The sequence below is a fragment of the Brachycentrus maculatus genome, unplaced genomic scaffold (assembly GCF_059751285.1).
Source record: "Brachycentrus maculatus isolate JH-2025_06_01 unplaced genomic scaffold, ASM5975128v1 h1tg000496l, whole genome shotgun sequence".
Classification (NCBI taxonomy): Eukaryota; Metazoa; Arthropoda; class Insecta; order Trichoptera; family Brachycentridae; genus Brachycentrus; species Brachycentrus maculatus.
The window spans coordinates 288,175-312,500 of NW_028281243.1; the positions used below are offsets into that span (position 1 = coordinate 288,175).

A 24,326-nucleotide genomic window follows, 5' to 3' on the forward strand; every position below is an offset into this window, starting at 1 on the left:
TGCAGAAACTTAGATCCTTATTTCAGAATTATAAAAGGACCCGAACTAATTATAAAAAAGGCATTTACATAAAACCGTTATTCATGTACGTGTATAAAAGATTTACGGGAAACTCGAGACAAAAAATTGCAGAAAAAGTTTATTTTTTCGCTGACGCTTTCCAAAAAGAAATATCTTCAACAGTTATAAAATTTGGTTTTCTAAGGGTATAAAGAAAATGTGATTTTGTCTCATTTTAATGCTTTTATCCAGTGTTCTGGATGCGAGGGACTAATTTAATACGAGACTTGTTTAAAGTAGTATGTTAATTCGCATCAAGGACAGGTTATGGGAAGAGAATAACGTCGTTTCAACATCCCCTTTCTTATGCTTATAGGAGGTATGATGGACCCTTTACATAATATTATTGGAAGTTAAGAATAACACGACGAGTTTGTAAGTCAACAAGGTCAAATTTGAGATATTTAGACAGTGGCGTGCATTTTATGTAGGTGTATAAACAAAACCTACCCTCAGTTTAATGGATTAAAAAAATTTGTGAAAACTGGAATAAAAATATGCAAGCCTCCAAGGTTCATATACTGTATTTATATTGTATTTGAAATACAGTGAACAAAATAAAAATAATAACAAAACAAAAAAGATTTGAAAAAAAAACATTAGATTAGGCCGTCAAAACTATTCGCCTTATCTATCAAAATCTCATTTAAAAAATCTCAATTGTTCTATTTGAAAGTAAAAAAAATCACAACATTTTGAATGTGTCCAAATACTTGTTCAAAAATCTGGATTCCTCCACGTAAGAGTTATTTGTCGGCATTTTTTTACACTTCAACGAAGATGAAGAAAAATATGGATGTCTGGTTATTTACAGGGCTTATGCTGGTCAAGTGATCACTGTATACATGTGCAACATTCACCACTCGCCCATGATTGGGACAACGACACTTCTCGAAATTTTGGAACTCTTATATATCGTGGTCGTACAGGAGAAAGTGACCAACTAACAAAACGTAAAATGTTCAGGAGGGGCCATTTAAGTCACTTTTGCTTGGCAAGAAAATAAACATCAATGCAGTTAGTCATTTTTAATAAGTCAATATATTATACTTCCAAGTTTAAAATCCTTTGGGATTTTTTTCAGGGCAATATTAAGCTAGTAAGATATAAAATAGTCAATGATCATGTTTTTGTAAAAAATGCACTTGGTCACTTTATGCTGTATGACTACGATATACATATGTATAATCTCAAAAAGATGTACATATAAGTTAACTATTCCATCTTTGTTGGATGAATAACTTATATGGCTCTTGCAAACTCATATGAAGAGATTCGTGAGATTAATGATAAATGTGTTCTTTTAAGCAATTGAGTAGTACGGTTATTAATTATGGGTAATGTGGTACTGTAGCACGTGTTTAAAGTGATAACTTAACCATCCTACGACAGGTAGTAAGCCCTGTAAATATTCAGTCTTCCATATTCTTCTTCATCTATAATCTATATTAAGGTGTTAAAAAAAATGTTTAAAATATATCGTCGTGTTTACATTTATAAACTCAAAAAGCGTTCGTAAGCAAGTGTTTTATTTTGATATTTAAAGAGTGTGACAAACGTGGTCCATAATTAGGTTCAGCGATGCATAGATAAGGAAGGCTGTATCCAGTTGATAGAACCTTTCTTCGTGTTGTGAGGCGGAGGCGATAGTGGTGGTACCGCCGGACCACCTATGCACACAACTTTCCTTTCCTCTCCCACAAACCGAGATGTGTATTGCACTCTCTAACTTTCTAAGATGAACCGAGGCTGCGAGCTCGAAGTATGAATGTGCACGTACGCACAAGCCAGGCTGGAGTTATATTGAAATGTTATCAAGTTTTAAATATACTCGTATGTAGCTGCGAAAATCCATTTTCATGAGATTTTAAAAATCCTTTTAAAAATGCTTCTCATATCTTATGCGTAATTTCTATTATAATATATCTATTAAATGTTAAATCAGAAATTGATTTTTTGAATAAACTAAGTTGTATTTTATTTTTGAAAAATACATAAATTAAAATGGAGTTTGACAAATTGAAATGCAAATTGAAAGCCAAATCTATAAAGATTTATTAAAATACAATACTAAAATTAATTAAATTCATTTATTTTTATTTTCTGATTAATTCATTAGGCAGTCACATTGTGGTTTATGTAAAACTATTTTAATTACAATTTGAATTGTTTTTGTTTAAACCACTTTTTCTTACAATAAGCCATTACAATTTTATTTTATATTAATATAAATTTAATGATATTGAAATGGGTGAAAAAGAATATAAAGTTCTGAGTATTTTCATAACTTTATATGACATTTTAATAATTTTTATAGTATAGTTGTCGATCGCGGGCAGAATGGTAAATGTTACAGAGTGATCACTTAAACCAACATTTAATACCAGGTTGTAAGCCCAGACTTACAAATTCTTCTTTATCCATTTTAAAATGTAACTAGTTTTAATTTAAATTTCATTTGATAAATACCACTTTTCTTTAAAACCTATTGTATTGGGGTTTCATGTATTCCGCATTATTATCAAACGGTTTTTGAAAATGATGAGAAAAATGATGATATACATTTTTTTATTGTACGTCATATTAATTCAAAGAAATCATTAAAAATTTCTTCACCAGCCTATACCAGGATATAATCCCTATGAATACTTAGACTTGTATATTATTTTTTTAAATTAATTTATTTACTTGTGGTAAATACCACTTTTCTTAAAATCTACGGTGACACGTGTTTCGATACATTCCGCATCATTTTTAAATACCGTATGTGAAGCTAATTCTAAATTTTAGAATTGGGCCCTTGGGACGTTGAAATTAAAAATGGATACATTTTACCACAAAGTGACTGCCGAATCAATTAATGAAATTAGCCATATATTATTATTATTATTATTATAATGCCTACATTTCGTATTTAGTTATTTGTTTAGTTATCATCGATGTTTACTTATAGTAATTTTCCTACGCAAATATTTATCCGTAAACATATCATGAAATATTTGATTTGTACTCTCAGTTAACTGATGTTGATTCAAATTCACTATTAAAATATCGGTTACTCTTTAATACGACATAAAATAAACCGGAATAATTAAAAACAAAATTATAATTTTTAAATGTCTTCTTTAATGATAATTTAAAAAAAAACACATAATATGTTTTTTTTTCTTATTCTGTGAGCCTAGGCGGCTCATTATCAGAAATAGGTATCAAATTGTGGTGAGTGGGTCGAACCGAGAAATTCTGACTCAAGAGTCCGCGACAACCACGGGACCACAACCCGACACAATATTCTATCCGTATATTGATAAATATGTATGATTTCATGTACCTAATGTATAAGAAAAGTTGAAATATAACTTATAAATTAAATCGTAGTGATAATTTACGCAACGAATGTATGTTAAAAGAAGAAAAAATGTAAACATTTTGTACCATTTCCAATAAAAATATAATCAATATTTTTCCTTAAAAAGTCGTTTAAACGATGTGTTCAATGCGGTTATACTTACGCTACTCCAACAACTAAAATCATAGATGCTCAATAAAACGAAATGATTTAAACCATAAAAAAAGTATGCAAAAATATCGTTCAAACACTATAAACAACGGCACTAAAACTTTTGGCAAATAATTCCTGAAAAACTTAAAATATATTCGAAAACTTTGTATTCGTAAAAGATCGCCCGAGAGTGTGATCTGATACGGAGCGACGGTATACACGGGCTTCCGCCACGGCGCCTGAGACGCGACTGAACGCAGGCTATCGCGGAACGAGCGGCTGAACCTACAATACGCGCCTCCTGTAGTAAAGTTATAGGGTAGGTCCCAATATGGCAGCACAAGTAGGTACCTTGTACTTAGTACCTACCCGTCTTTGGGGAACACACTGTCGCAGTGCATATTTGAGTGTTACACTGCTAAATGACATACGGAATGAGCTTAAAAGCTCGGATTCATTGCGAAACGGGAGAAATTTTAATTAAGGAAGCATTTAAAACTCTGTACAAAATAAAAATTTAACTAAATTGTGAGGTCGTTCAAAAAGGTATTCGGGGGGTTATTATTATTTGAATTTTTAATACTTTACAGGGTGAAATTTTGAATAATTGACTACTGCCATTACCAGAACGCATTTAATAATGATAATGATAATATTCAACATATTTTGAGTTCGTCCAAATCTTTGTTCACAAATCAGGGTTAGCTCACTTAGTTAGGAGTTATTTATTTTGACGTTTCAAAAGAGATGAAGATGAATTTTACAACCTATCATAGGCTGGTTTGAGTCATCACATTATACAGTGTAACATTCACGATTCTACTCATAGTGTAGTGTATATACTCGTATGTTATAGTGCAGTGTGGTTGTTCATCATGGGTAAAATGGTATTTTTTTACGTCTATACTTTTCAGTGATAATTTAACCGGCATATGACAGGTACCTATGTATATACTCAGACTTTTTTATTATTTTTTAACTATCTTGAGATGTTGAAATGAAATCTTAATTCACTTCACGTCACAAAATGAATCTTATATACTTATATTAATTTGATAAAATAAAAACATAGTTTTATTTTAACTTTTAATTTTGGTTCTATTATTTCGACTACACACAATGATACACAAATTGGCATAATAGTTCCAAAACCAAAAGTGGTTCTAAACAAATATCATATTGTGTTTTATCAATTTTATAAGATATATCCCACAAAGTATCATAAAAAATGTTTTATACTTTCATAAAAAAAGATGTCTACAATTTTAAGTGTTTTCATAGTTCCGTATCTGTATCATAATGTATTTTTGCAGTTGGTTTTCTCTGCTTTGTTTTTATACCAAAAACAAAGTTCAATCGCAAAATTAATATTGAATTAATTCCCCAGATCCCAAGAAACGGTATTACGTACGTACCGTTTCTAGGAGTTGGGAAACCGACAGGCAAGTCTAATGTTTATTTCATTTCGATGTTGTTCTTTCGAAGGATCGCAAATCAATTTCCAATTCCGATAAAATCATTCCACCGTGTAAAATTCCGGCTAAAATAATGTAATCGTTTAAATAATAAATGGTTTCAGAAAAGGCTTTAGGTAAATCCGAAAACCATTTATGTAGAAAAGTCCGGCAAAAAAGTGAAGCTAAATCACAATTAAATTAAAGGGTTCCGAATAGCCATTGATAGCTGAAATATATTATATTGATTCGGCCGTTAAATTTGAAGGAACTCGCACCCTGGAAATTGAAAATACCAAAGCACTTTACATCCGTTACCCACCCCTTAGGGTGGAATGTGGGAGCTTTTCAACCCATTTCATTAACGACGTTTATCTCTATACAAGGGAGGCGTGGGCTGAAGATACTTGCGCTCAGACACAGCTTATATTTTATAACAAGTATAAATAATTTTATCTTTATTTTGACGGGTGGTAATAAATAAATTGTCTGTGTTTTTTGGTGATGTTCGTTTTTGTAAATGCAAGTTTTTTTTGTATTTTACGATGTCTCGAAACAAGTTTAATTTGAGATTCTTTGTTCGCATTAGTCATTACTTGTTGCGTGAGCTTTGAATGAGCTTTTCCATCTTTTTACTTTTGTAAAATTACTTATATTCCAATGAAATTAAAACATTAAAAGTTTCAAGAAATCCATTCTTGATATCTTAAAAAAAGTTGGTTTTTCATTTTTATACAACTGAAACATTATATTTATTACGAACGAGTTTAAAAGTTACTGGATTGATATGTAATACACATGCGGAATGCATTAAAACTTGTCTCACAATAAATTTAAAGAAATAGTGGTATTTACCAAGCCAAATTAAAACTAAAATGGATAGATATTACCATAAAGTGGCTGCCAAATCAATACACGAAAAAAGTGCACAAATAAAAAAACAGATAAAATAATGTTATTTTAAAAACAGCTTTTTAATCGCTATGGTATCGCAATCGCCATTTGTTGAATATAACAGCAAAACACGCAATATCAAACATTGCTCATGGCAGGCAGTGTGTTTCTTTACAGTAATGTCATTTAGCATTTTAAGTGCATTTCGATTGCATTGTGATTTCATTGATTTAATACATTTTCGATATATTCGTCGATTCAGAAGTTTTGTGACTTGACACGTATAATAATGGTATGCTTTATATTATATTTACTTTATATTTTATCAGACTGAGTCACAGTTTTGTGATTTTGTTTACAACTTGTCATGAATATAATGACAAAAATATATTAAATGAGTACATTGATTAAGAAAACACTTGTTTTTATACCACTTGAGTTTATTAAACAAACACACAAAACCCTTATCCGCACCCCAATGGTGCATAGGGCACTGCGTCTTATCAACGCAGTGTTATCTTGATCGTTTACATATGAAGGAAAGGTGATCAGCCCTCCGCTTCAGGTACCAGTCCAGGGTAATATTGAATAAATATTACAGTGAAAAAAAAAAAAATTTATTTAACCCCCCTTGGGAATCGAACCCGGGACCTCCAGAACGGTAGCCGAGAGTGCTGACCATTACACTAGGGAGGCGGACAAAAGAGTTTATTAGTGACTACTAATCTCGGAAGCTAAACTTCCATCGCCAGGTCTGAATAATAACTATTAGTTATTATTTAGTAAGTTTAGCTTCCAAAACTAGTAGTCAATGATAAACTCAAGTGGTATAAAAACAAATATTTTCTTAATCATTGTAATATGTCTTACCACTAAGTAAATGCCGAAAGAATAAATAAAATAAATGAGTACATAAAATACATTAAAATGATATATTTTTATGAGCAATTTTAACTAATGTTATTGATTTTTTTATGGTAAAATCGAATCGTTATTTTTTTTATTGCGTATGGTGTTTTGTATGTAATAAAAACATGTCATTGTGTATGAATTGGATCAATAAAAAATATTTGAATACACATTTATACTTGACAGGATTTACGCTGTATTGATCGGTATGTGTGACAGGGCGACAAAAAGAAGAAAGGCGTCATTGTTCAGGTTGACATACTTCGTAAAACGATTTGTGTATTTCCGGTTCATTCTAACATAAATAATATACATACCTATAAAACCAATGAATTTATATTCAAGTCTATTCCATTGAATTTGAGGGATTTATCGTAAAACAAAACCTAATTACTGTATATGGATCTCTTCCAAAGCTGATATGATATTACTAAACGTCTATCAAACGTTTTTGCTACTAAATTTAAAAATATTGATACCTAAATTTAAAAGCAAAACACTTGCATAAGACGATTTTCGAGTTAATTAATATAAACACGACTAGTTTCGAGAACTAAAAATGTTCTCAGCAACAGGTGAAGGTGAAAACTAATCATGTTTACATTTTCAAACTTAAAAGTTGTCTTAAACAATTGTTTTATTTTTATGTTCCAGCCATCGTATTATAATATTTAACAATGATTAAAGAAAACACTTGTTCTTTACCACTTGAGTTTTATTATAGACTACATGTTTAAGTCTTCGATCATTCAGGTCTGTATAATAACTCATAATATAATATTAGTTATTATACAGACCTGAATGATGGAAGTTTAACTTCTGAAACATGTAGTCTATAATAAAACTCAAGTGGTAAAAAACAAGTGTTTTCTTTAATCATTGTAACATGTCTTACCACAAAGTTAATGCCGAAACAATAAATAAAATATTCAACAATGTTAATAACAAATCAATAAATAATATAGGTGCCTACATTGGATAAAAGTTTTTTCTAACTTTTTGTTTCATTCAATATTTTATATTGAACAATTAATCGTAAAATAGGTGTAAAAAATACATTCCAAAGAAAAAACGCCGTAAAAGCCCAGTAAAAGGTATATGAATAATGACTTTTTAAAATATTTTAATAATTACATAATTTGAACTCTTTATAATTTTTTATGTTTTTCTATTTTCTGGTTTAAAATGATTTTGATTAGCTTTACGTAGTACACATTTTATTTTGTTTTATATTAAACCATGGTACAGACTATGCTTATACGGGGTTTTGAGTGCAGATTTAAATTGATATAAATTAATATGAATAAAACATTGTGCTATTTCACATTAAAACTAATAAAAAGTCATTTAAATATATTTGTATTATTATTATTAAAACTTTGTGTTTTAAGCATGATATAATTTATTTTATAAATCGATGTAAAAAATGAGTACTCCGTTATATCGTATTTTAACTAACTAACTAACTAACCATCACGCCGCTTCCCCGCAGGGGTAGGCAGAGAGAATAGAGCGCCACACCACTCTGTCCTTGCAAACATTCTTCGCCTCTTCCACGTTCATGCATCTCCTCATTCATACCGATTGTTACGACTCCTAACCTGACCACTTTCAAGTATTTGGCATACCTGATCGTGCCATGTTTTACTCGGTCTTCCTCTGCTTCTTTTCCCACTAACATTCGCCTCATAAATTTGTTTTACCGTTCTTTCCTCACTCATTCATTCTACATGTCCAAACCATCTCAATATGTTTTAAAATACGATATAGCATAGATAGAAAATTAATTGTTGTATATTGTAAAGCGCCCTTGACGTAATTTCTCAGGAAACGGCTCCATATAAATAATCCAATAAAAAAAACGAACATTATTCATGCAATAATTAAAATATTTAATAAAACGGCTTCATTTTCAAAATAAATTATTCAAATTTGAGATTCGTGATATTATGCTTAATTAATTCAATCGAATTTGACTTTCATGAATAAATCATAATTCAGGATTACGAGTGAAGGGTTAATCCTACGTCGAAGGATTTGATGACCTCTTCGCAACTGTTAAGCACTGTTGTACCCTTGTCATACATAGACTTCTTGAGGGTTTTATATAATATACCATTTCTACCGAACGATATCCATTTCTACCAATTTTCTTTACACTGAAAAACCTAAAAATCATTCGATACGGAAAAGAGAAATGGTCTTTTCAACCTTGAAGCTGGAGAATTTATTTATTTTCCCAGCTTAATGGATTGAAATAAAGGATCAAGATCGTAAAGTAATAAAATAATACAAAACATAGGTATACAGGTTACAGTAAAGTGAAGTATGGAGTTGGCAAAAGTTGGAAGAGAGTAGTATAATTTTTTATTTGTGCTAGTGTCACGGACTCTTGAACTCACTGTACCACAATTAGATACCATTTGTAATTTATGTATTAATTTTAAATCAAACACAGATTTTTTGAGTCTACTGAGTTGTTTTTTATTAACAAAAACACATAAAAAATTATATTGTGACAATTGTTTCGCCTATTATCAAAGAAATGTCACAAATTAAAAGCCAAATCAATAAATACCATTTGTAATAATGAGCCGCTTAGGCTCACAGAAATAGTATCAAATATAAATATTTTTGTAAATAATAAAAACATAAATATTTCTCTTATTAGTAACTGTAGATGGAACCGTCTTTATCTTCCAAAACTAGTCGTCATAAAATACAGATATTAAGTGGTAAAAAACTGGTGTTCTATTAGAAATTTAGAAACGTTTCATAGTTGACACAATAAATCCACTTTTGTACGCTGGAATCGAATTGAGAGTAAATTGATTTTACTTTTCGTCCACAGGCCATCCTACAAAACCACATCCCTTTAAAAGGGTGGTCTAGAAGGGTAGTGCGACCTTTTCGGAGTGGTTTTGTCCGCATTAGAAATTATGAATGTTAGAAAATTTCAGGGATTGCTATTAAATTATAACAGTGGTAGCTAAGAGGGTGGATTACTTTATAATTTTCCTTTTGGTGGTTTCAAAAACAGTGGGGTAATAGAGGGTCTTAAACGACGTCGTTAATTTGTGTTTGAAATAAATAATATGTCGGGTAGTTTAATGAATAAGGCGGGTGAAATAATTTATGGTAAATGACGTACAAAACGTAGCACCATAATCTCATATAATTATTGCAAAGCTGATATTTTAATAAATCTCTTAAAAAATCATTTAATATAAATACATGGATATATATATAAATATAAATATATATATATATATATATATATATATATATATATATATATATATATATATATATATATATATATATATATATATATATATATATATATATATATATATATATATATATATATATATATATATATATATATATAAATATATATGTGTGTGTGTATCATTGATCGTGACGTGTTGTAGTTCCGTGGTAAATGTCGCATACTGTCAGATATTCTGGGTTTGAACCAACTTTACCACAATTTAATGCTTATTTTAACTAGCCACATAGGCACACGAAAACAGTACTAAATTGAAAAAATGTTTACAAATAAAAAAAAACACTATTTCTCTTTAGAAATGAATAGCAACGTGCCGTCTAGTAAATAAAAATCGTATTAATAAAATGATAAACATGGCATAAAATAAAAAAGACATCAAAATTATACGAAGTTAACAAATTCGATAAAAAACATGATGCCATTATTGCTTCAAGTTTAATTTAATTTAAGATTGTATGTCAAATTAAATTATACTTCTCGTATGATGCATATTCACAGTCGACATATTTTGAAGTTATACAGCAGAACACGCTGCTCCACATTTGCCCATATAGACATTAGGCAACAATGAATACGAATATGCTTGGTTGAATTTTTATACTACATATTATATTTGGAATATTCGTGCTTGAGAGACGCGATATTGTGAGTGTAATACTTGTCAAATTCAAGGCGGAATACGTCATTGAATGAGTTGATTTGAAAAGAGACCCGCAGAGAAGTGGGTAATGTTTAGAGTTACATCCCGTTAAGAAGGTACATATACTGCTATACTTGCTATATTAGACTTGTAGAATACTTCAAGCATATTTATAAGAAACTTAACCCTTGGCTGGAGGCGTTAGCATTATATGATATCGTTTGTTTATTTTAAATATGCTTCTTACCTTAGTTTTTCTCATTTATTTCTTTATTATGCTTATCTATGCTTATTATGCCTATTTATTATACCTGTTTATTGTTTTTATATTTTGCCATGTATTAGTTTATTTATTTATTTGTAAAAAATCTTTCTTGTTACATTATTATTTATGTTACAGTCTTGTTAACCTTAGTTAATTCTATGTCCCAAAATGAGAAACAGAAATTACTCATCGGGAATATTATATATATATATATATATATATATATATATATATATATATATATATATATATATATATATATATATATATATATATATATATATATATATATATATATATATATATATATACATATATATATATGTTTATATGTATTTAAAACTTTGCTTAAATAATTTATTATGAATATATGGAAAAACAGTTGTAAGTTCCTTTTTTTAGACGCATCACCCATGTAGTGCATGTTTGATAACTTTTTTCTTTTTTTTCCTTTTTATTTTTTGATCGTTAACACATTAAGGAAAGGTGTTCAGTCTTTCGCATCAGGTATCAGTCTAGTTCAGGGTTGAATTAATATTAAAATAAAAAAAAAACTTTTATTTATCTGATCCTCCTGGGAATCGAATCCGGGACCTCTAGAACTATAGCTGAGCGTGATGACCATTACACTATGAAGGCGGACAAAATATCTTTTTAATTGGTTATTGAAAACAAATTTTACAATATAATTTTTTTTTTGTTGTTGTTTGTATTATATATGTATGCATGAATAAAATATGCTAACGCAGGATAAAAATTAATATTAATTCCAGTCATGTCAAACGGAAATGTTAACATTCGAGAGGTGGCACTTTGCTGAGTCTTAAACATCCCCTGTGATTGGTAATAATTGGTGGGCCGCCCTTGTAGGGAAAGGTTCCATACACGGTAAATCCATTAGCCGAAAACACAGCCAACAGGAAATGGAGATAGAACTTTATTAGTTACACGTTACTAGTCTTCGGATGTCATATAGAAAACGTAAAATAAGAACTTATTGACTAACTAACTAACTAACCATCACGCCGCTTCCCCGCAGCGGTAGGCAGAGAGAATCGAACGCCACACCACTCTGTCTTTGCAAACATTCTTTGCCTCTTCTACATTCATGCATCTCCTCATACATACCCGACGATTATTACGACTCCTGACCCGGCCGCTTTCAAGTATTTGACATACCTGATTGTGCCAAGTTTTCCTCGGTCGTCCTCTGCTTCTTTTTCCAACTACATTCGCCTCATAAATTTGTTTAACCGTTCTTTCTTCACTCATACGCTCCACATGTCCAAACCATCTCAACACACCTTTCTTAATTTTATCGATAATGCTTATCTCAGCCTTACATTCTTTCCTTATTTCATCATTCGAACATTTATCAAACATCGTTTTGCCACACATTCGTCTGAGGGATCGCATTTCGACTGCATTCAGTCTGCTTTCATCCTTCTTTTGCCAACTCCATGCTTCGCTTCCATACATAAGGGTTGGAACCAGAACTCCATTGTGTACTGCCAGTTTAGCTTCCGCTGATAGATTTTTATTTGCTAAAACTGATTTTAGTGCTTAGAACTTATTGATATTGTACGAAATTCTATAGCTATGATAATTTTATTAATTGAATAATGGATAAAATTATGCATGAAAACATTTATTTTTTACAATTTTAAAATTTTCGTCAACGTAAAGAAGAAACCGGTAGAGATGGTAATATGAAATTCTGGCCATTTACAGGGCTTTCGACCTGTTATAGGATATTCATAGCGATCACTTCATTTACCATGTAACTTTCACTATAAATTCTTAAATTTTACAAAAATGAATTAATTTGTTTCAAACACTGTCAGAAATTTAGAAAAAAAAACTTTAATATAATTAATTTATTCACTTCATTTATACAAAAAATCTTATTATGATTTAATTATAAATTAAAAAAAAACTTGTATAAGACAACTTTTCAATTTGTTGGTGTATACAACACTAGTTTCGAGAACAACTGCATTTCGCAATCTAGTTGTGTTTACATTAATAAACTCAAAAGTGTCATACAAGAGTTATATTTTTATATTTTTTGATGATGTTATTCCTTAAAGAAGAATGCCAAGTCAACAAATAATACAATTCTTCTTATTGTCATATCAGTTTTATTAAAAATATTGTCAGGAAAAAATCGTTTAAAAAACTACTCACATTTATTCCAGATGCGCTCACAGATTTCGGCCTTAAAAGTAAGTTATCTTATTTGATAATAGATTTTAGTATTCTTTTATCAGAGCCGATAAATTTTGTTGATAAATTTAAAGCTATTGACTCTATTACCCGCAGACTGGAACCCAATTGCCAAAAAACTGTGGCGCCATTAAACTGTAGTATTATGCACATTCCTGAAATAACACACAGCTTCTATTTAAAACACTTGACCTTATCTTCGCTTGTCTGCCGAAAAACCATGAACAATAACAAAAAACATTTTAAGGGTATTTGATGCATTTTCGTAAAAGCATTCACGTAAATTTGTCGATGGGAGCATTATAATAATGATCTCCGCATCAGTTCAAATAATACGAATCTTTGTATCTATACTATGTATTGATTTAAATACTCGTAATAAATTTACAACTAAGTTAAAAAATATGTTGATTTTTTTAAATATCTACTTTAATACCACTTTTTAATTTATTTTTCATATAATTTTTGGTTTATTAATGTATTAATGACTAGTTTTGAGAACTACATATGTTTTTACAAAATTACTGTAAATTGTAAAGCGCCCCTAGGTGGTTTCTCACGGAAATGGCGCTATATAAATTATTCCATAAATAAATTATAAAATGAATATGCAAATTTCGTTAAGTTACATTTTTCATAGTTCTCGAAACTAGTCATGTTTACAATAACAACTTAAAAGTGGTCATATAAAAGTGGTTTATTAAAATATTAAAATAAGCTTCGCACATTTCCATTGTCGTATATGCTCTATAAAGTTTGTGCTGCTGTAAATATTAAACATTATTTACAGCATTTTTTGTTCACATTGGCCCATTGCGTACTGCATTAAATTGGCGTAGTCATAATATTGATTAAAAAAGTACAAAGTTTTATTGAATTCAGGTATTAAGGTTCTTGCGTATGTCCAAGGTAACATACTTACTCTAGTAACAGATTTGCAGCTTGAAGCTATCGGGGTAAATGGAGGTTGTTTTCTGAAAATCGACAAGGGTACGTATCCTAACAACGTCATAAATGCGTATATAAAAATCATTATTTTGAAGTATCATTATTTACCATTTTAATATAAATAGGTGTATATTTATTTTATACTCGATTAAAAATTAAGTACAAACTGGTATTTCAATTTCACGATGTAAAAAATGAAGGAGCCGCTGCATTTAGGAGCGAATGGAATTCGACTATATCTTAATGTTCTTTTGTACGCACTTATCTCGCTAGCGAGGAGCAAGGACATTCGGTGGTCACTTTACACAATATAAGGTAATAATTTAGTACTGACATTTAAATACTCCTTACCATTAAGTCCTAGTGAAGTAATCATTGTCCAATGAACAGAATTACAAGAACAATCGAGGGAACATTAGAAAAAAATACAATATCATTTTTCTTTGATTTATACAAACGTATATCAAAATTCCACATCCTCTACAATTATATTCTAATTTTATGATGGTCAGAATGGTGATCGTTACACACATATATAAAATGATCACTTAAGTCAACCAAATGCCAGGTTGTAAACCTTGAGACTTTCATATTCTTTCATATAAAAAATGATAGATGCCTCGACTTGAGTTAAGGCATTAACAAAGCATATTGGTATATCATCTTTAGGATAAATAATCCAGTGAATGAAAAAGGTTGAAATTATGATACTGTAAATTTTATATATCAAAATTAACTAAAAGCTTTGACAGGAGTAAATACTAAATAAAAACATGCATAATATTTTAAGCACAATTTATTTTTATTTTTTCATAGTAAAACTTTAAAAAAATACTTTGTTATAAGATAATTTTATTACTTAATTATTAAGTCGACCGGTTTCAAACCGCGCAGTTTCTTTCTCAAAACTAATTGATATTAAACACTGCTTCTTAGAAAACAACAAAAAAGTCGGTTAGCATAGTTTGGGTAGGAATATCAAATGTCAATTTTTTCTATTGGTTGGCAGTTATAGGTGAAGAAATCAAGGATGGTCGATAGTTGGAGACATTTTTAACAACGGATAATTAGATTTCACATTTCAAAATGTAAGATTTATTATCGACAAATAATACCGAGACGAATGGAGGTTTCATTAATTTCTCCTTAATATACTAAACAAATTTAAACGTTCGTTTTGTAATTCAAACGATAGTTCAGCAAACTGAGATCGTTGCTTTGAGGAATTTTTATTCCATACCAAAGTCACGTTATCTCTAAAACACTGCCATTACACAAAACTTTACATTTAAAATGCTTCTATCTAAATAACTCGATCTTGTATGCAACGAACCACGAATGTTGTAGGAGTAAGAGCATATGAGAATTTACCACACCGCTTTGTATCGAATATATTTTACTAAGGAAATCTTTATACTGTGTCATTCTCGCCTTGAATGCAGCCTTACAGATGAAGCCACGCACCCCGAAGAAAGCTCACGTTGTACCAGGAAGTGAGAAGTATGAGGAGGTATTAATCGCGAAGGAAATTCACGTATGCTCCGCTGTCTTCTTGAGAAAATTCTTCAGAATTCGAAGTGAGAAATCTTTCGTTTATTAACAAATATAAACATTTTTAATTTGAGTTTTAAAATGGTTAATATCACTTTTTCTTAAAATGTATTGTAATATTTGTTTCAGGTTCGGGCTTTCGTGTTTTTTCACATACGGTATTTGAAAATGATGCGGAATGCATCGAAACATATGTAAAAAAAGATTTTAAGTAATAGTGGTATATACCAAGCAAAACTTTACTTATAAGTGGATAAATATTACAACAAAATGACTGCCGAATCAATAAATTAAATTAAAATAAATTTACTTCATTGTTTCTTCGTTATGTTTATTGATTTGCCATTACCTTTATAACATGATGATTTAAAAAAAAAAGTAAAACACTTGTATTAGACCACTTTTTGAGTTCAAAAAGTGGTCTTATGCAAGTATTTAATGTTCAAGCAAACCACACAACAACTTATTCAGAATCATATAATTTATTTATTTATTGATTATTATTATTAATTCATATAATTTAGATTATTCTCACTTCATAACTGCGTTGCCAGCACAATATATTAATGAAAATGCTGTCAGTGGTCCATGGATTATAAATATCTGAGGGATATAATAAGAATGGAATAAATCAGACGCAGAAAAAAAATGTTTCCGATATGACAGACCTTCTTTGAAAAATTAAAAAAAAATTGTTGGAAATGAAATAATAAAAAAAAAACTTGGTTAAAAAATCTCAGTTCACTACCATTTTTTATTTATTTTTTACTGTTACTACTGCCATCACGCTGTTTCTCCTAAATAATACATAATTATACGTAAGTAGGTAAAAAACAACTTAAATAAACTTCCGGAAAACATAAAATCTATAAAAAGATATCAAACATTTAAACTAAGTTTAAAAAAACATATAAGACTCACCCCTACTTACCATAAACTCCATACCAAGCAATATTTATTTTTATTTTTAATTTACTTTGTTAGTAAAAAAATTATAAATTGTAAAAAAAACTCCCTCTCTAAACACAAGTATCTACTTTATTAGAGAGGTAGAAACGTTATATTTGAAATGTTTTGTATATTTACTAACTATTTTGTATTATTTAAATATGTATTTTGTAAAAAAAAAAACATTAAAAAAAATAATAAATAATTGGAGATAATCCAGATATGTGAACAAGTATTTGGTCACACTCAAAATGTTATAAATAATCCATGTAAATATTTCAGCAAACTCTTGTATAGACTTTATGGACTAGTAAGATTGCTGATTTAAATTCAGCACAGAGCTGTAGCGTATCAATGGCATTGGATAAGGCCCATTGAGTGCGGCACCAAGTTGTGAAAGGTGACACTTTCTACCTGACAGCACCCCCTCCCCCCTTTCCCTCCCCACCCCTCGCTAACCGCCCCTAGATCCTTCTCACACCCGCGACCACGTGAAATTCCATTTGCAGTATACACCGCTTAGCGAGAAAATACACTATTTTGTTTAAGTGAATAGAAAACGTACGGAGTGTTCAAACACGGCTGGCATGCAATCGTTTTATGAAAATTGTAACACGTGTTTCTCAAATACACTATTTATAATGTCATTTTTCAAAATTATTTATTTATTTAAACATATTACATGTATGATTCATATATAATTTTTTTTTTCGCAGCAGCGAGACTAATTTTTGGAATTTCTAAATTCAGCCACATCACCCCACTACTTCACAAACTCCACTGGTTACGCTTTCCCGAAAGGGTTGAGTATAAACTCTGCCTACTCATGTATAAATCAATACACAATATGGCTCCAGAGTATCTTAAGGAGCTGTGTATTCCAGATGAATTGGTTGATAGACGTCTCACGCTTCGATCGGCTACAACATCTGCAATGGGCAAAGTTATCTTACCAGCTCGCAACCAACGCACTAAATTTGGCGAGCGTGCCTTTGCTGTTGCAGGACCGACGGTGTGGAATGCTCTTCCACCAATGGTTAGAAATAGTGAGAGTGAGATGATCTTTAGAAAAAGACTAAAAACACATTTGTTTGCTAAATCATTTCCACCATAATATTTTCCCCAATTCATTCACAGTGAAGCGCCCTTGAGGTATTTTTTTACGAAAATGGCGCTATATAAGTTATCCAATTTTATTATTATTATTATTATTATAATGTATAATATTCCCGATGAGGAGTTTCCATTACTCATTTTGGGACATGGGATTAAGGTTAATAAGACTAAAAAACAAATAAGAAAACACAGGGCAAAATATGAATCAATAATTTTTTTTTCAAACCCTCATCTGACCTACCTGTACCTGATGGTGCATAGGGCACTGCATCATATAAACGCAGTGTTATCTTGATCGTTAAAATATGAAGGAAAGGTGATCAGCTCTCCGCTTTAGGTACCAGTCCAGGTAGTATTGAATAAATATTACAGTGAAAAAATCACAAGTATATCATTTATTTGATCCTAGGAATCGAACTCGGGACCTCCAGTACGGTAGCCGAGCGTGCTAACGATTACACTACAGGGTAAATAGATATAAAAAATAAAAGGTAAGAAGTACGTTTAAAGGAAAAAAAAAACACAAATCACTAACACAATTTTCCCATAAAGAATTAATCAGTTCATTCACATTGGATCATTCATGAGAGTGGAAGATACAAAGAATGTTTGCAAATACAGAGTGCTCTGGCGTTCTATTCTCTCTGCCTACCCCTGCGTAATGGTTAGTTAGTTACAACATTTTGAGTGTGTCCAAATACTTGTTAACAAAATCTGGATTACATATCTCCAATTACAGTAGTTATTTTCATATTATTTTTTGACATCTCATCAAAGATGAAGAAGAATATGGAAATCTGGGCATTTACGGGGCTGACGACCGTCATTAGGCTGGTTTAAGTGATCACTTTACATACGTGTAACATTCACCAATTCTGCCCATTATTGTTAACCACACTACTCAAATTCTTAGAAGTTCTATTTATTATATATGAAACAATTTAGAAACCTTGTTCTTGAATCACTAGAACTTCACTAGAGACATCTATTGGTGAGATATATGTGTTAGTTAGTTAGTTATTATTATTAATATTGCTAGAAAGTACGTGTATTCCATTGACTACTAGGAGGGTGTGTAGTTCTATAGCTCGGCCAACTATAGTAGAGGCGAGTTGGTTCACAATAGAGCACAATAGAGCTAGTTACGACCTGCCGACCGGAGAAGCTCAGAAAAGAATACCGAAACTACACAATGCACACAATAATATAGGAGGCATTGTATTAAATCACTTGTTTGTTGCGTCAATTATTACCGACAAAAATTCCTGGAATTTTTTAATGAAAAAAGGTCGTAAAGTACCCTTCCCTTTAGATAACATTGCACATGTGTTGCGGACTCTAGATTTTTTTATATTTTCGTCACAAAAAATGATATTCTTTGAAAGCAACTTTGAGCCGTATTTACCTTCATTCTACTACTACCACCGTCATGCTGTTCTGCAGGGTTAGGTAGAGAGAATGGAGTCGTCTAGTCGATATCCACTCCTAGCTTTTTCTATGTCGGTCACACAGGTTGATTACCTTATAAAACCCTTATCCACACCCCAATGGTGCATAGGGCACTGTGTCATATAAACGCAGTGTTATCTCGATCGTTTACACATGAAGGAAAGGTGATCAGCCCTCGGCTTCAGGTACCAGTCCATGGTAATATTAAATAAATATTACAGTGAAAAAATCACTTATATTTATTTTACCCCCCTTGGGAATCGAACCCGGGACCTCCAGAACGGTAGCCGAGCGTGCTGACCATTACACTACGGAGGCGGACAATATATCTTTACAAATTTTAAAAATTAATACGATATCGATGTTCAATTAAGGCCGGAGTGGTGAACGTTAGACTGTGTATAATATGATTGCTCAAGTCAGCCAGGGTCAGGTCATTAGCCTCGGGATACTCAGACTTTTATATTCCCTTCGTATAAAACAATATAATTGTGAAATTTATTACTTAAAAAAAATTACTTACTAAAATATCACTATAGATGAAAAAAAATTATCTTCTTTTTTCTACCTTTATCCGCACCTATAGTGCATACAGTAGTGCATCAAATTAATGCGGTGTTAAATTGATCGTTAAATAAATAAAGGAAGGTTGATCAACCTTACACTTCGGGATAATATTAAATAAATACAAGAGTGAAAAACCACATATTTGGTTTATATTTTTACCCCCTTGGGAATCGAACCCGATACCTCCAGCATAGTATCCCTACGTGTCGTAGTAACCACAACACAAAAGAGACGGACAAACAGGCATTTTGAAACTTTTATTCAAGATATTGACTTATTTTTTAAAGTTCCATTTGTATTTATTTTTAATCTCCATGTTTCATGTATGTATAAATATTGTGTATCAATTATACGCTTTAAATAAGCTTAGCAATAAAAAACAAGCTTTTTCAAACTCGGGCTACTAAAATCTAAGAAATTAGAAAGCATATCAACAATAAATAATGGTGTTTTCTCTGCACTAAAGATTAAGTCTAGCTTTCAGAAAGCTATGAAATATTGCTTTGGGCATACAGTGTACATATGTACTTGTATATATAATACAAATATGAAGTTTACTATGATGCATGAATGCACATAAATAAAAATATATAAATTTTTATGTGGTATACGGTGCGTTTTGTGAGACATGTGATCGTTTACTCCATATTAAGAAGCACTTATCGCATTGATCAGTTTAAGCCGCCTGACCTTAAAATGAGATTATTTATATTTATGGGTAAGCCTTGACCTCGGAGTGAGTGACCTAGAGAGTGAAGTACCTGGTTTTAATAAGGGCCTAAGAGAAATAATCTCCATACATACTTTGTACATAGATACCTTTAAAAAATGTTTCAAATCAAAATTATTACGGTATTTATCTTACTGATACTTCTACCACCACGCAGTTTTCCAGAACAGGTAGGCAAAGAGGATAGAAAGGCACAATTTAATGTCCTGATATACAATCCTAGCTTCCTTCATATCTTTATTTCTAGTTATACGTGCCATCCAAGTTTGAGTAGTGTGGTTGTCAATCATGGGTAGAATTGGTGTATGAAAAGTGATCACTTAATAAGCCTATGAATGTCGTAAGCCCTGTAAATGCCCAGATTTCCACATTCTTTTTCATCTATGTTGAGATGTCAAAAAAAATTGAAATAAATAAATAAATAACTGCTAATTGGAGATACTCCAGTATTGTGAACAAATATTTATATTGTTAATAAATTACCCGATTAGTCTTATAGAAAAAGTAAGTTTCGTACGGAAATTTATTGGTGGAACTGCATTTTATAGAATAAAAAAACAACTAGGTTAATGATGTCGGTAACGACGATACCCGGCTGCTGGTCAAATAAAATCCATGTGAAAAAATTAAAAAGTTGTTATTTTATTATATTATAGGAAAAGTCTTGTTTTACATCTCATCAAAGATGAAGAAGATCTTCTTCACTTTTAATGAGATATCAAAAAATGATATGAATGTAACTTCTGTAATTTGAGGTTATCCAGATTTTGTGAACAAGTATTTGGACACAGTCAAAATGTTGTGAAAAGTATTGATATTTTGACAGGTGTGTTTCTATTTTTCTTCTCACGCAATGTCAGACAGTTCTTCATGGAGTTTTGGGCAATGTGTTCCCAATATTATAACTACCTCACTGCATCCAACAATGCATCTTTAAAAGTTGTGTGTAAAACTACAAACTTTCACGTATAACCTAAATCCGTATTGTCGTTAAATTTTGGGTTCCTCTACCGTGAATATTATGGCCGACATTCCGGAGTTATTCAATTTTATGTGCACCTGTCTCTCTTTAATAAAAATAAAGATAGACGGTTTAAAAGAAAATATAAACGCTTTTTTATGAAAGCATTTTTGTAGTACGCACCATAAAATAATTTTAAAAATGTCGTCTTAATCGTAATACCAATAACTCGTCGTTTAATAGGTTGTAGAAATATGATATATAAAAAAATGAATTGTGATATTTTGGATTTATGGCTGGATAATCAATAGCCCTTAACATAATTGTCTTTAAACCCAGGAAACATTATACGTAATTGATTTTTTTTACCTAAAACACCGTTTGTGTATTGAAATAATAAGTATTTCTTCTAATAGATTTATATTATCCACTGACACTTCGTGATGGAATTGCATTTTTAATTTATTATTAGATTAAAACCAATATTTTTAGATTTTCCACTTTTTTATTTGACCAGCGACCGGGTTTCGTCGTTACCGACATCATCAGACTGGTTTTCTAATTTCTTCTAATTAACTAACTAACTAACCATCACGCCACTTCTCCGCAGGGGTAGGTAGAGAGAATAGAACGCCACACCACTCTGTTTTTGCAAACATTCTTCGCCTCCTCCAAGTTCATGCATCTCCTCATACATACCCGCCGATTATTACGACTCCTTACCTGACCACTTTCAAGTATTTCTTCTACATAAGTGTAAAGTTTAAAAAAGTTTAAAAAAATATATAAATATATTTTTCCAGAGACATATATTCTGAAAAAAAATACGTGGACAATACGTGTGGCTTCTTGCGCAGAGGTTCGCTTACTGAATTCGTATATTTGAGAGTACACCCTGAAGTGTGTTATTTATCTTTCTTTTTATCGTTCATGGACCATAGAAAACAATAAACTGTCTTACTGACTAATTATCAAGCTGCTTTCCCGTAGGGGCAGGCAGATAAAAAAGAACGCCACACTAATTTGTCTTCGCAAACAATCTTTGCCTCTTCCACATTCATGGAAAATTAACAAAGGTATTTTGAGATGGTTTAAGTAAGTGAATCGAAAGAGTGAAAAATAACACTAAGACAAATTTATGAGGCGAATGTAGTTGGAATTAGAAGCAAAAGGAGATTGAAGAAAATTTGTCATGATCAAGTGTTTAAAGTACCTAAATGTGGTTAGTTCAGGAGTCTGATTCATTGGCGGGAACGTATGAGAAAATGCATGAATGTGAAAGAGGTGAAAATCGTTTGCAAAGACGGATTTGAGTGGTGTTCAAGTCTCTCTGCTTTCTCCTGCGGAGAGGTAGAGTGAAGGTAAATTAGTTAGGAAGCCAGTATTAAAATGGAAAATCAGAAAGTAGGTCCCTCAAATTTTGATTACAAAAATACAGAAGATTATTATGATGGGTATGAATACCTTTTATTTTAAAGCTAGCTTTTTTTATACAATAGGTATTAACATAAGAGATATCTATACATATGTATAAGGGTCGCATCGTCGTTAGCCATTCAACAATAAATCCCAAAAAACAATAAACTCGTACTTTGCAGATACTAATGATAAAAGATATTCACTATACCCACACATAGGGGTTGTCCTTTCTCACCCCTAACGGAATAAAAGCTTTGTACGAATCCAATAAACAACATTTTGGGCGAAGGATATTAAAACGAACTGCCAATAGACTTTACATTTACTAGTTTTTACTGAGAAATAAATGAAACCAAATAGTATAAATAGTTTTATATTGTATTAATTCTTGATTTGGCATTAACTTTGTGGCATTTTATTTATTGTTTCAGCATTTACTTTGTGTTAAGACATGTTTTAATGATTTAGGAAACACCTGAGTTTATTAATGACAACTAGTTTTGGAAGCTAAACTTCCATCGTCTCAGGTTTGATTCTCAGGGGAAGGGGGGTCAAATAAATATGAGTGATTTTTTCACTCCAATATTTATTCAATATTACCCTGGACTGGTACCTGAAGCGGAGGGCTGGTCACTTTTCCTTCATGTGTTAACGATCAAGATAAAACTGCGTTTATATGATGTAGTGCCCTATGCATCATTAGGGTTCAAATAAGGGTTTGAAGAATAAAAATAGTATATAATAAATTTAAAATATTGCAAAGAGTCCTATTTTTTTGTAATTTTGATTGTTCTTCGAATGTTAATTATGGGTAATGGAAGATAATTATAAGTACACTTGTTACGACAGAGTGTAGAGCTAATAATTGAATTGATAATGAAAGATGGATAAACGTTTATTACGCACATAACCATAGTTTCGTAATCGATTTACATAACTGAAGGATGTTCACAAAATTCAACATAGCTTTGTTTGGTTAATACAGTATTGTAATGTGTAACACGATATAATTGATAAGGTATTGTAAGATATAATTAAGTGGTGAATGATCTTAGTATCTTAGTATTATTTATCGATTCGGCATTAACTTCGTGGAATGACATGTTGATTATATTTAAAAAGAATTAACACATGAATATACCACTTGATGAGATTTATTTTTTACTAGTTTCGAAAACTTGCAGATGTTTTCATCTTCTGGTAAAAATTAAAACCAATTTAATTTTTAGTTTTGATTTTTACCAGAAGATGAAAATATCGGTAAGTTTTCGAAACTAATGTAAAAATAAAACTCATTAAATGGTATATTCAAGTGTTTAATTTTTAAAATATAATTAGCATCTTAGTATACAGTAGCAGTCTGCGATTGATTTTTTTTGTATTTTCAAGTTCACT

At 30.9% G+C, this 24,326-nt stretch overlaps 1 protein-coding gene across 20 annotated transcripts in view; it reads right to left on the minus strand.

The window, feature by feature from the left end:
* The window catches only part of ASPP (Ankyrin-repeat, SH3-domain, and Proline-rich-region containing Protein), a 431,995-nt gene that overhangs the window by 152,615 nt on the left and 255,054 nt on the right, over positions 1-24,326 (minus strand). The window lies entirely within an intron of this gene.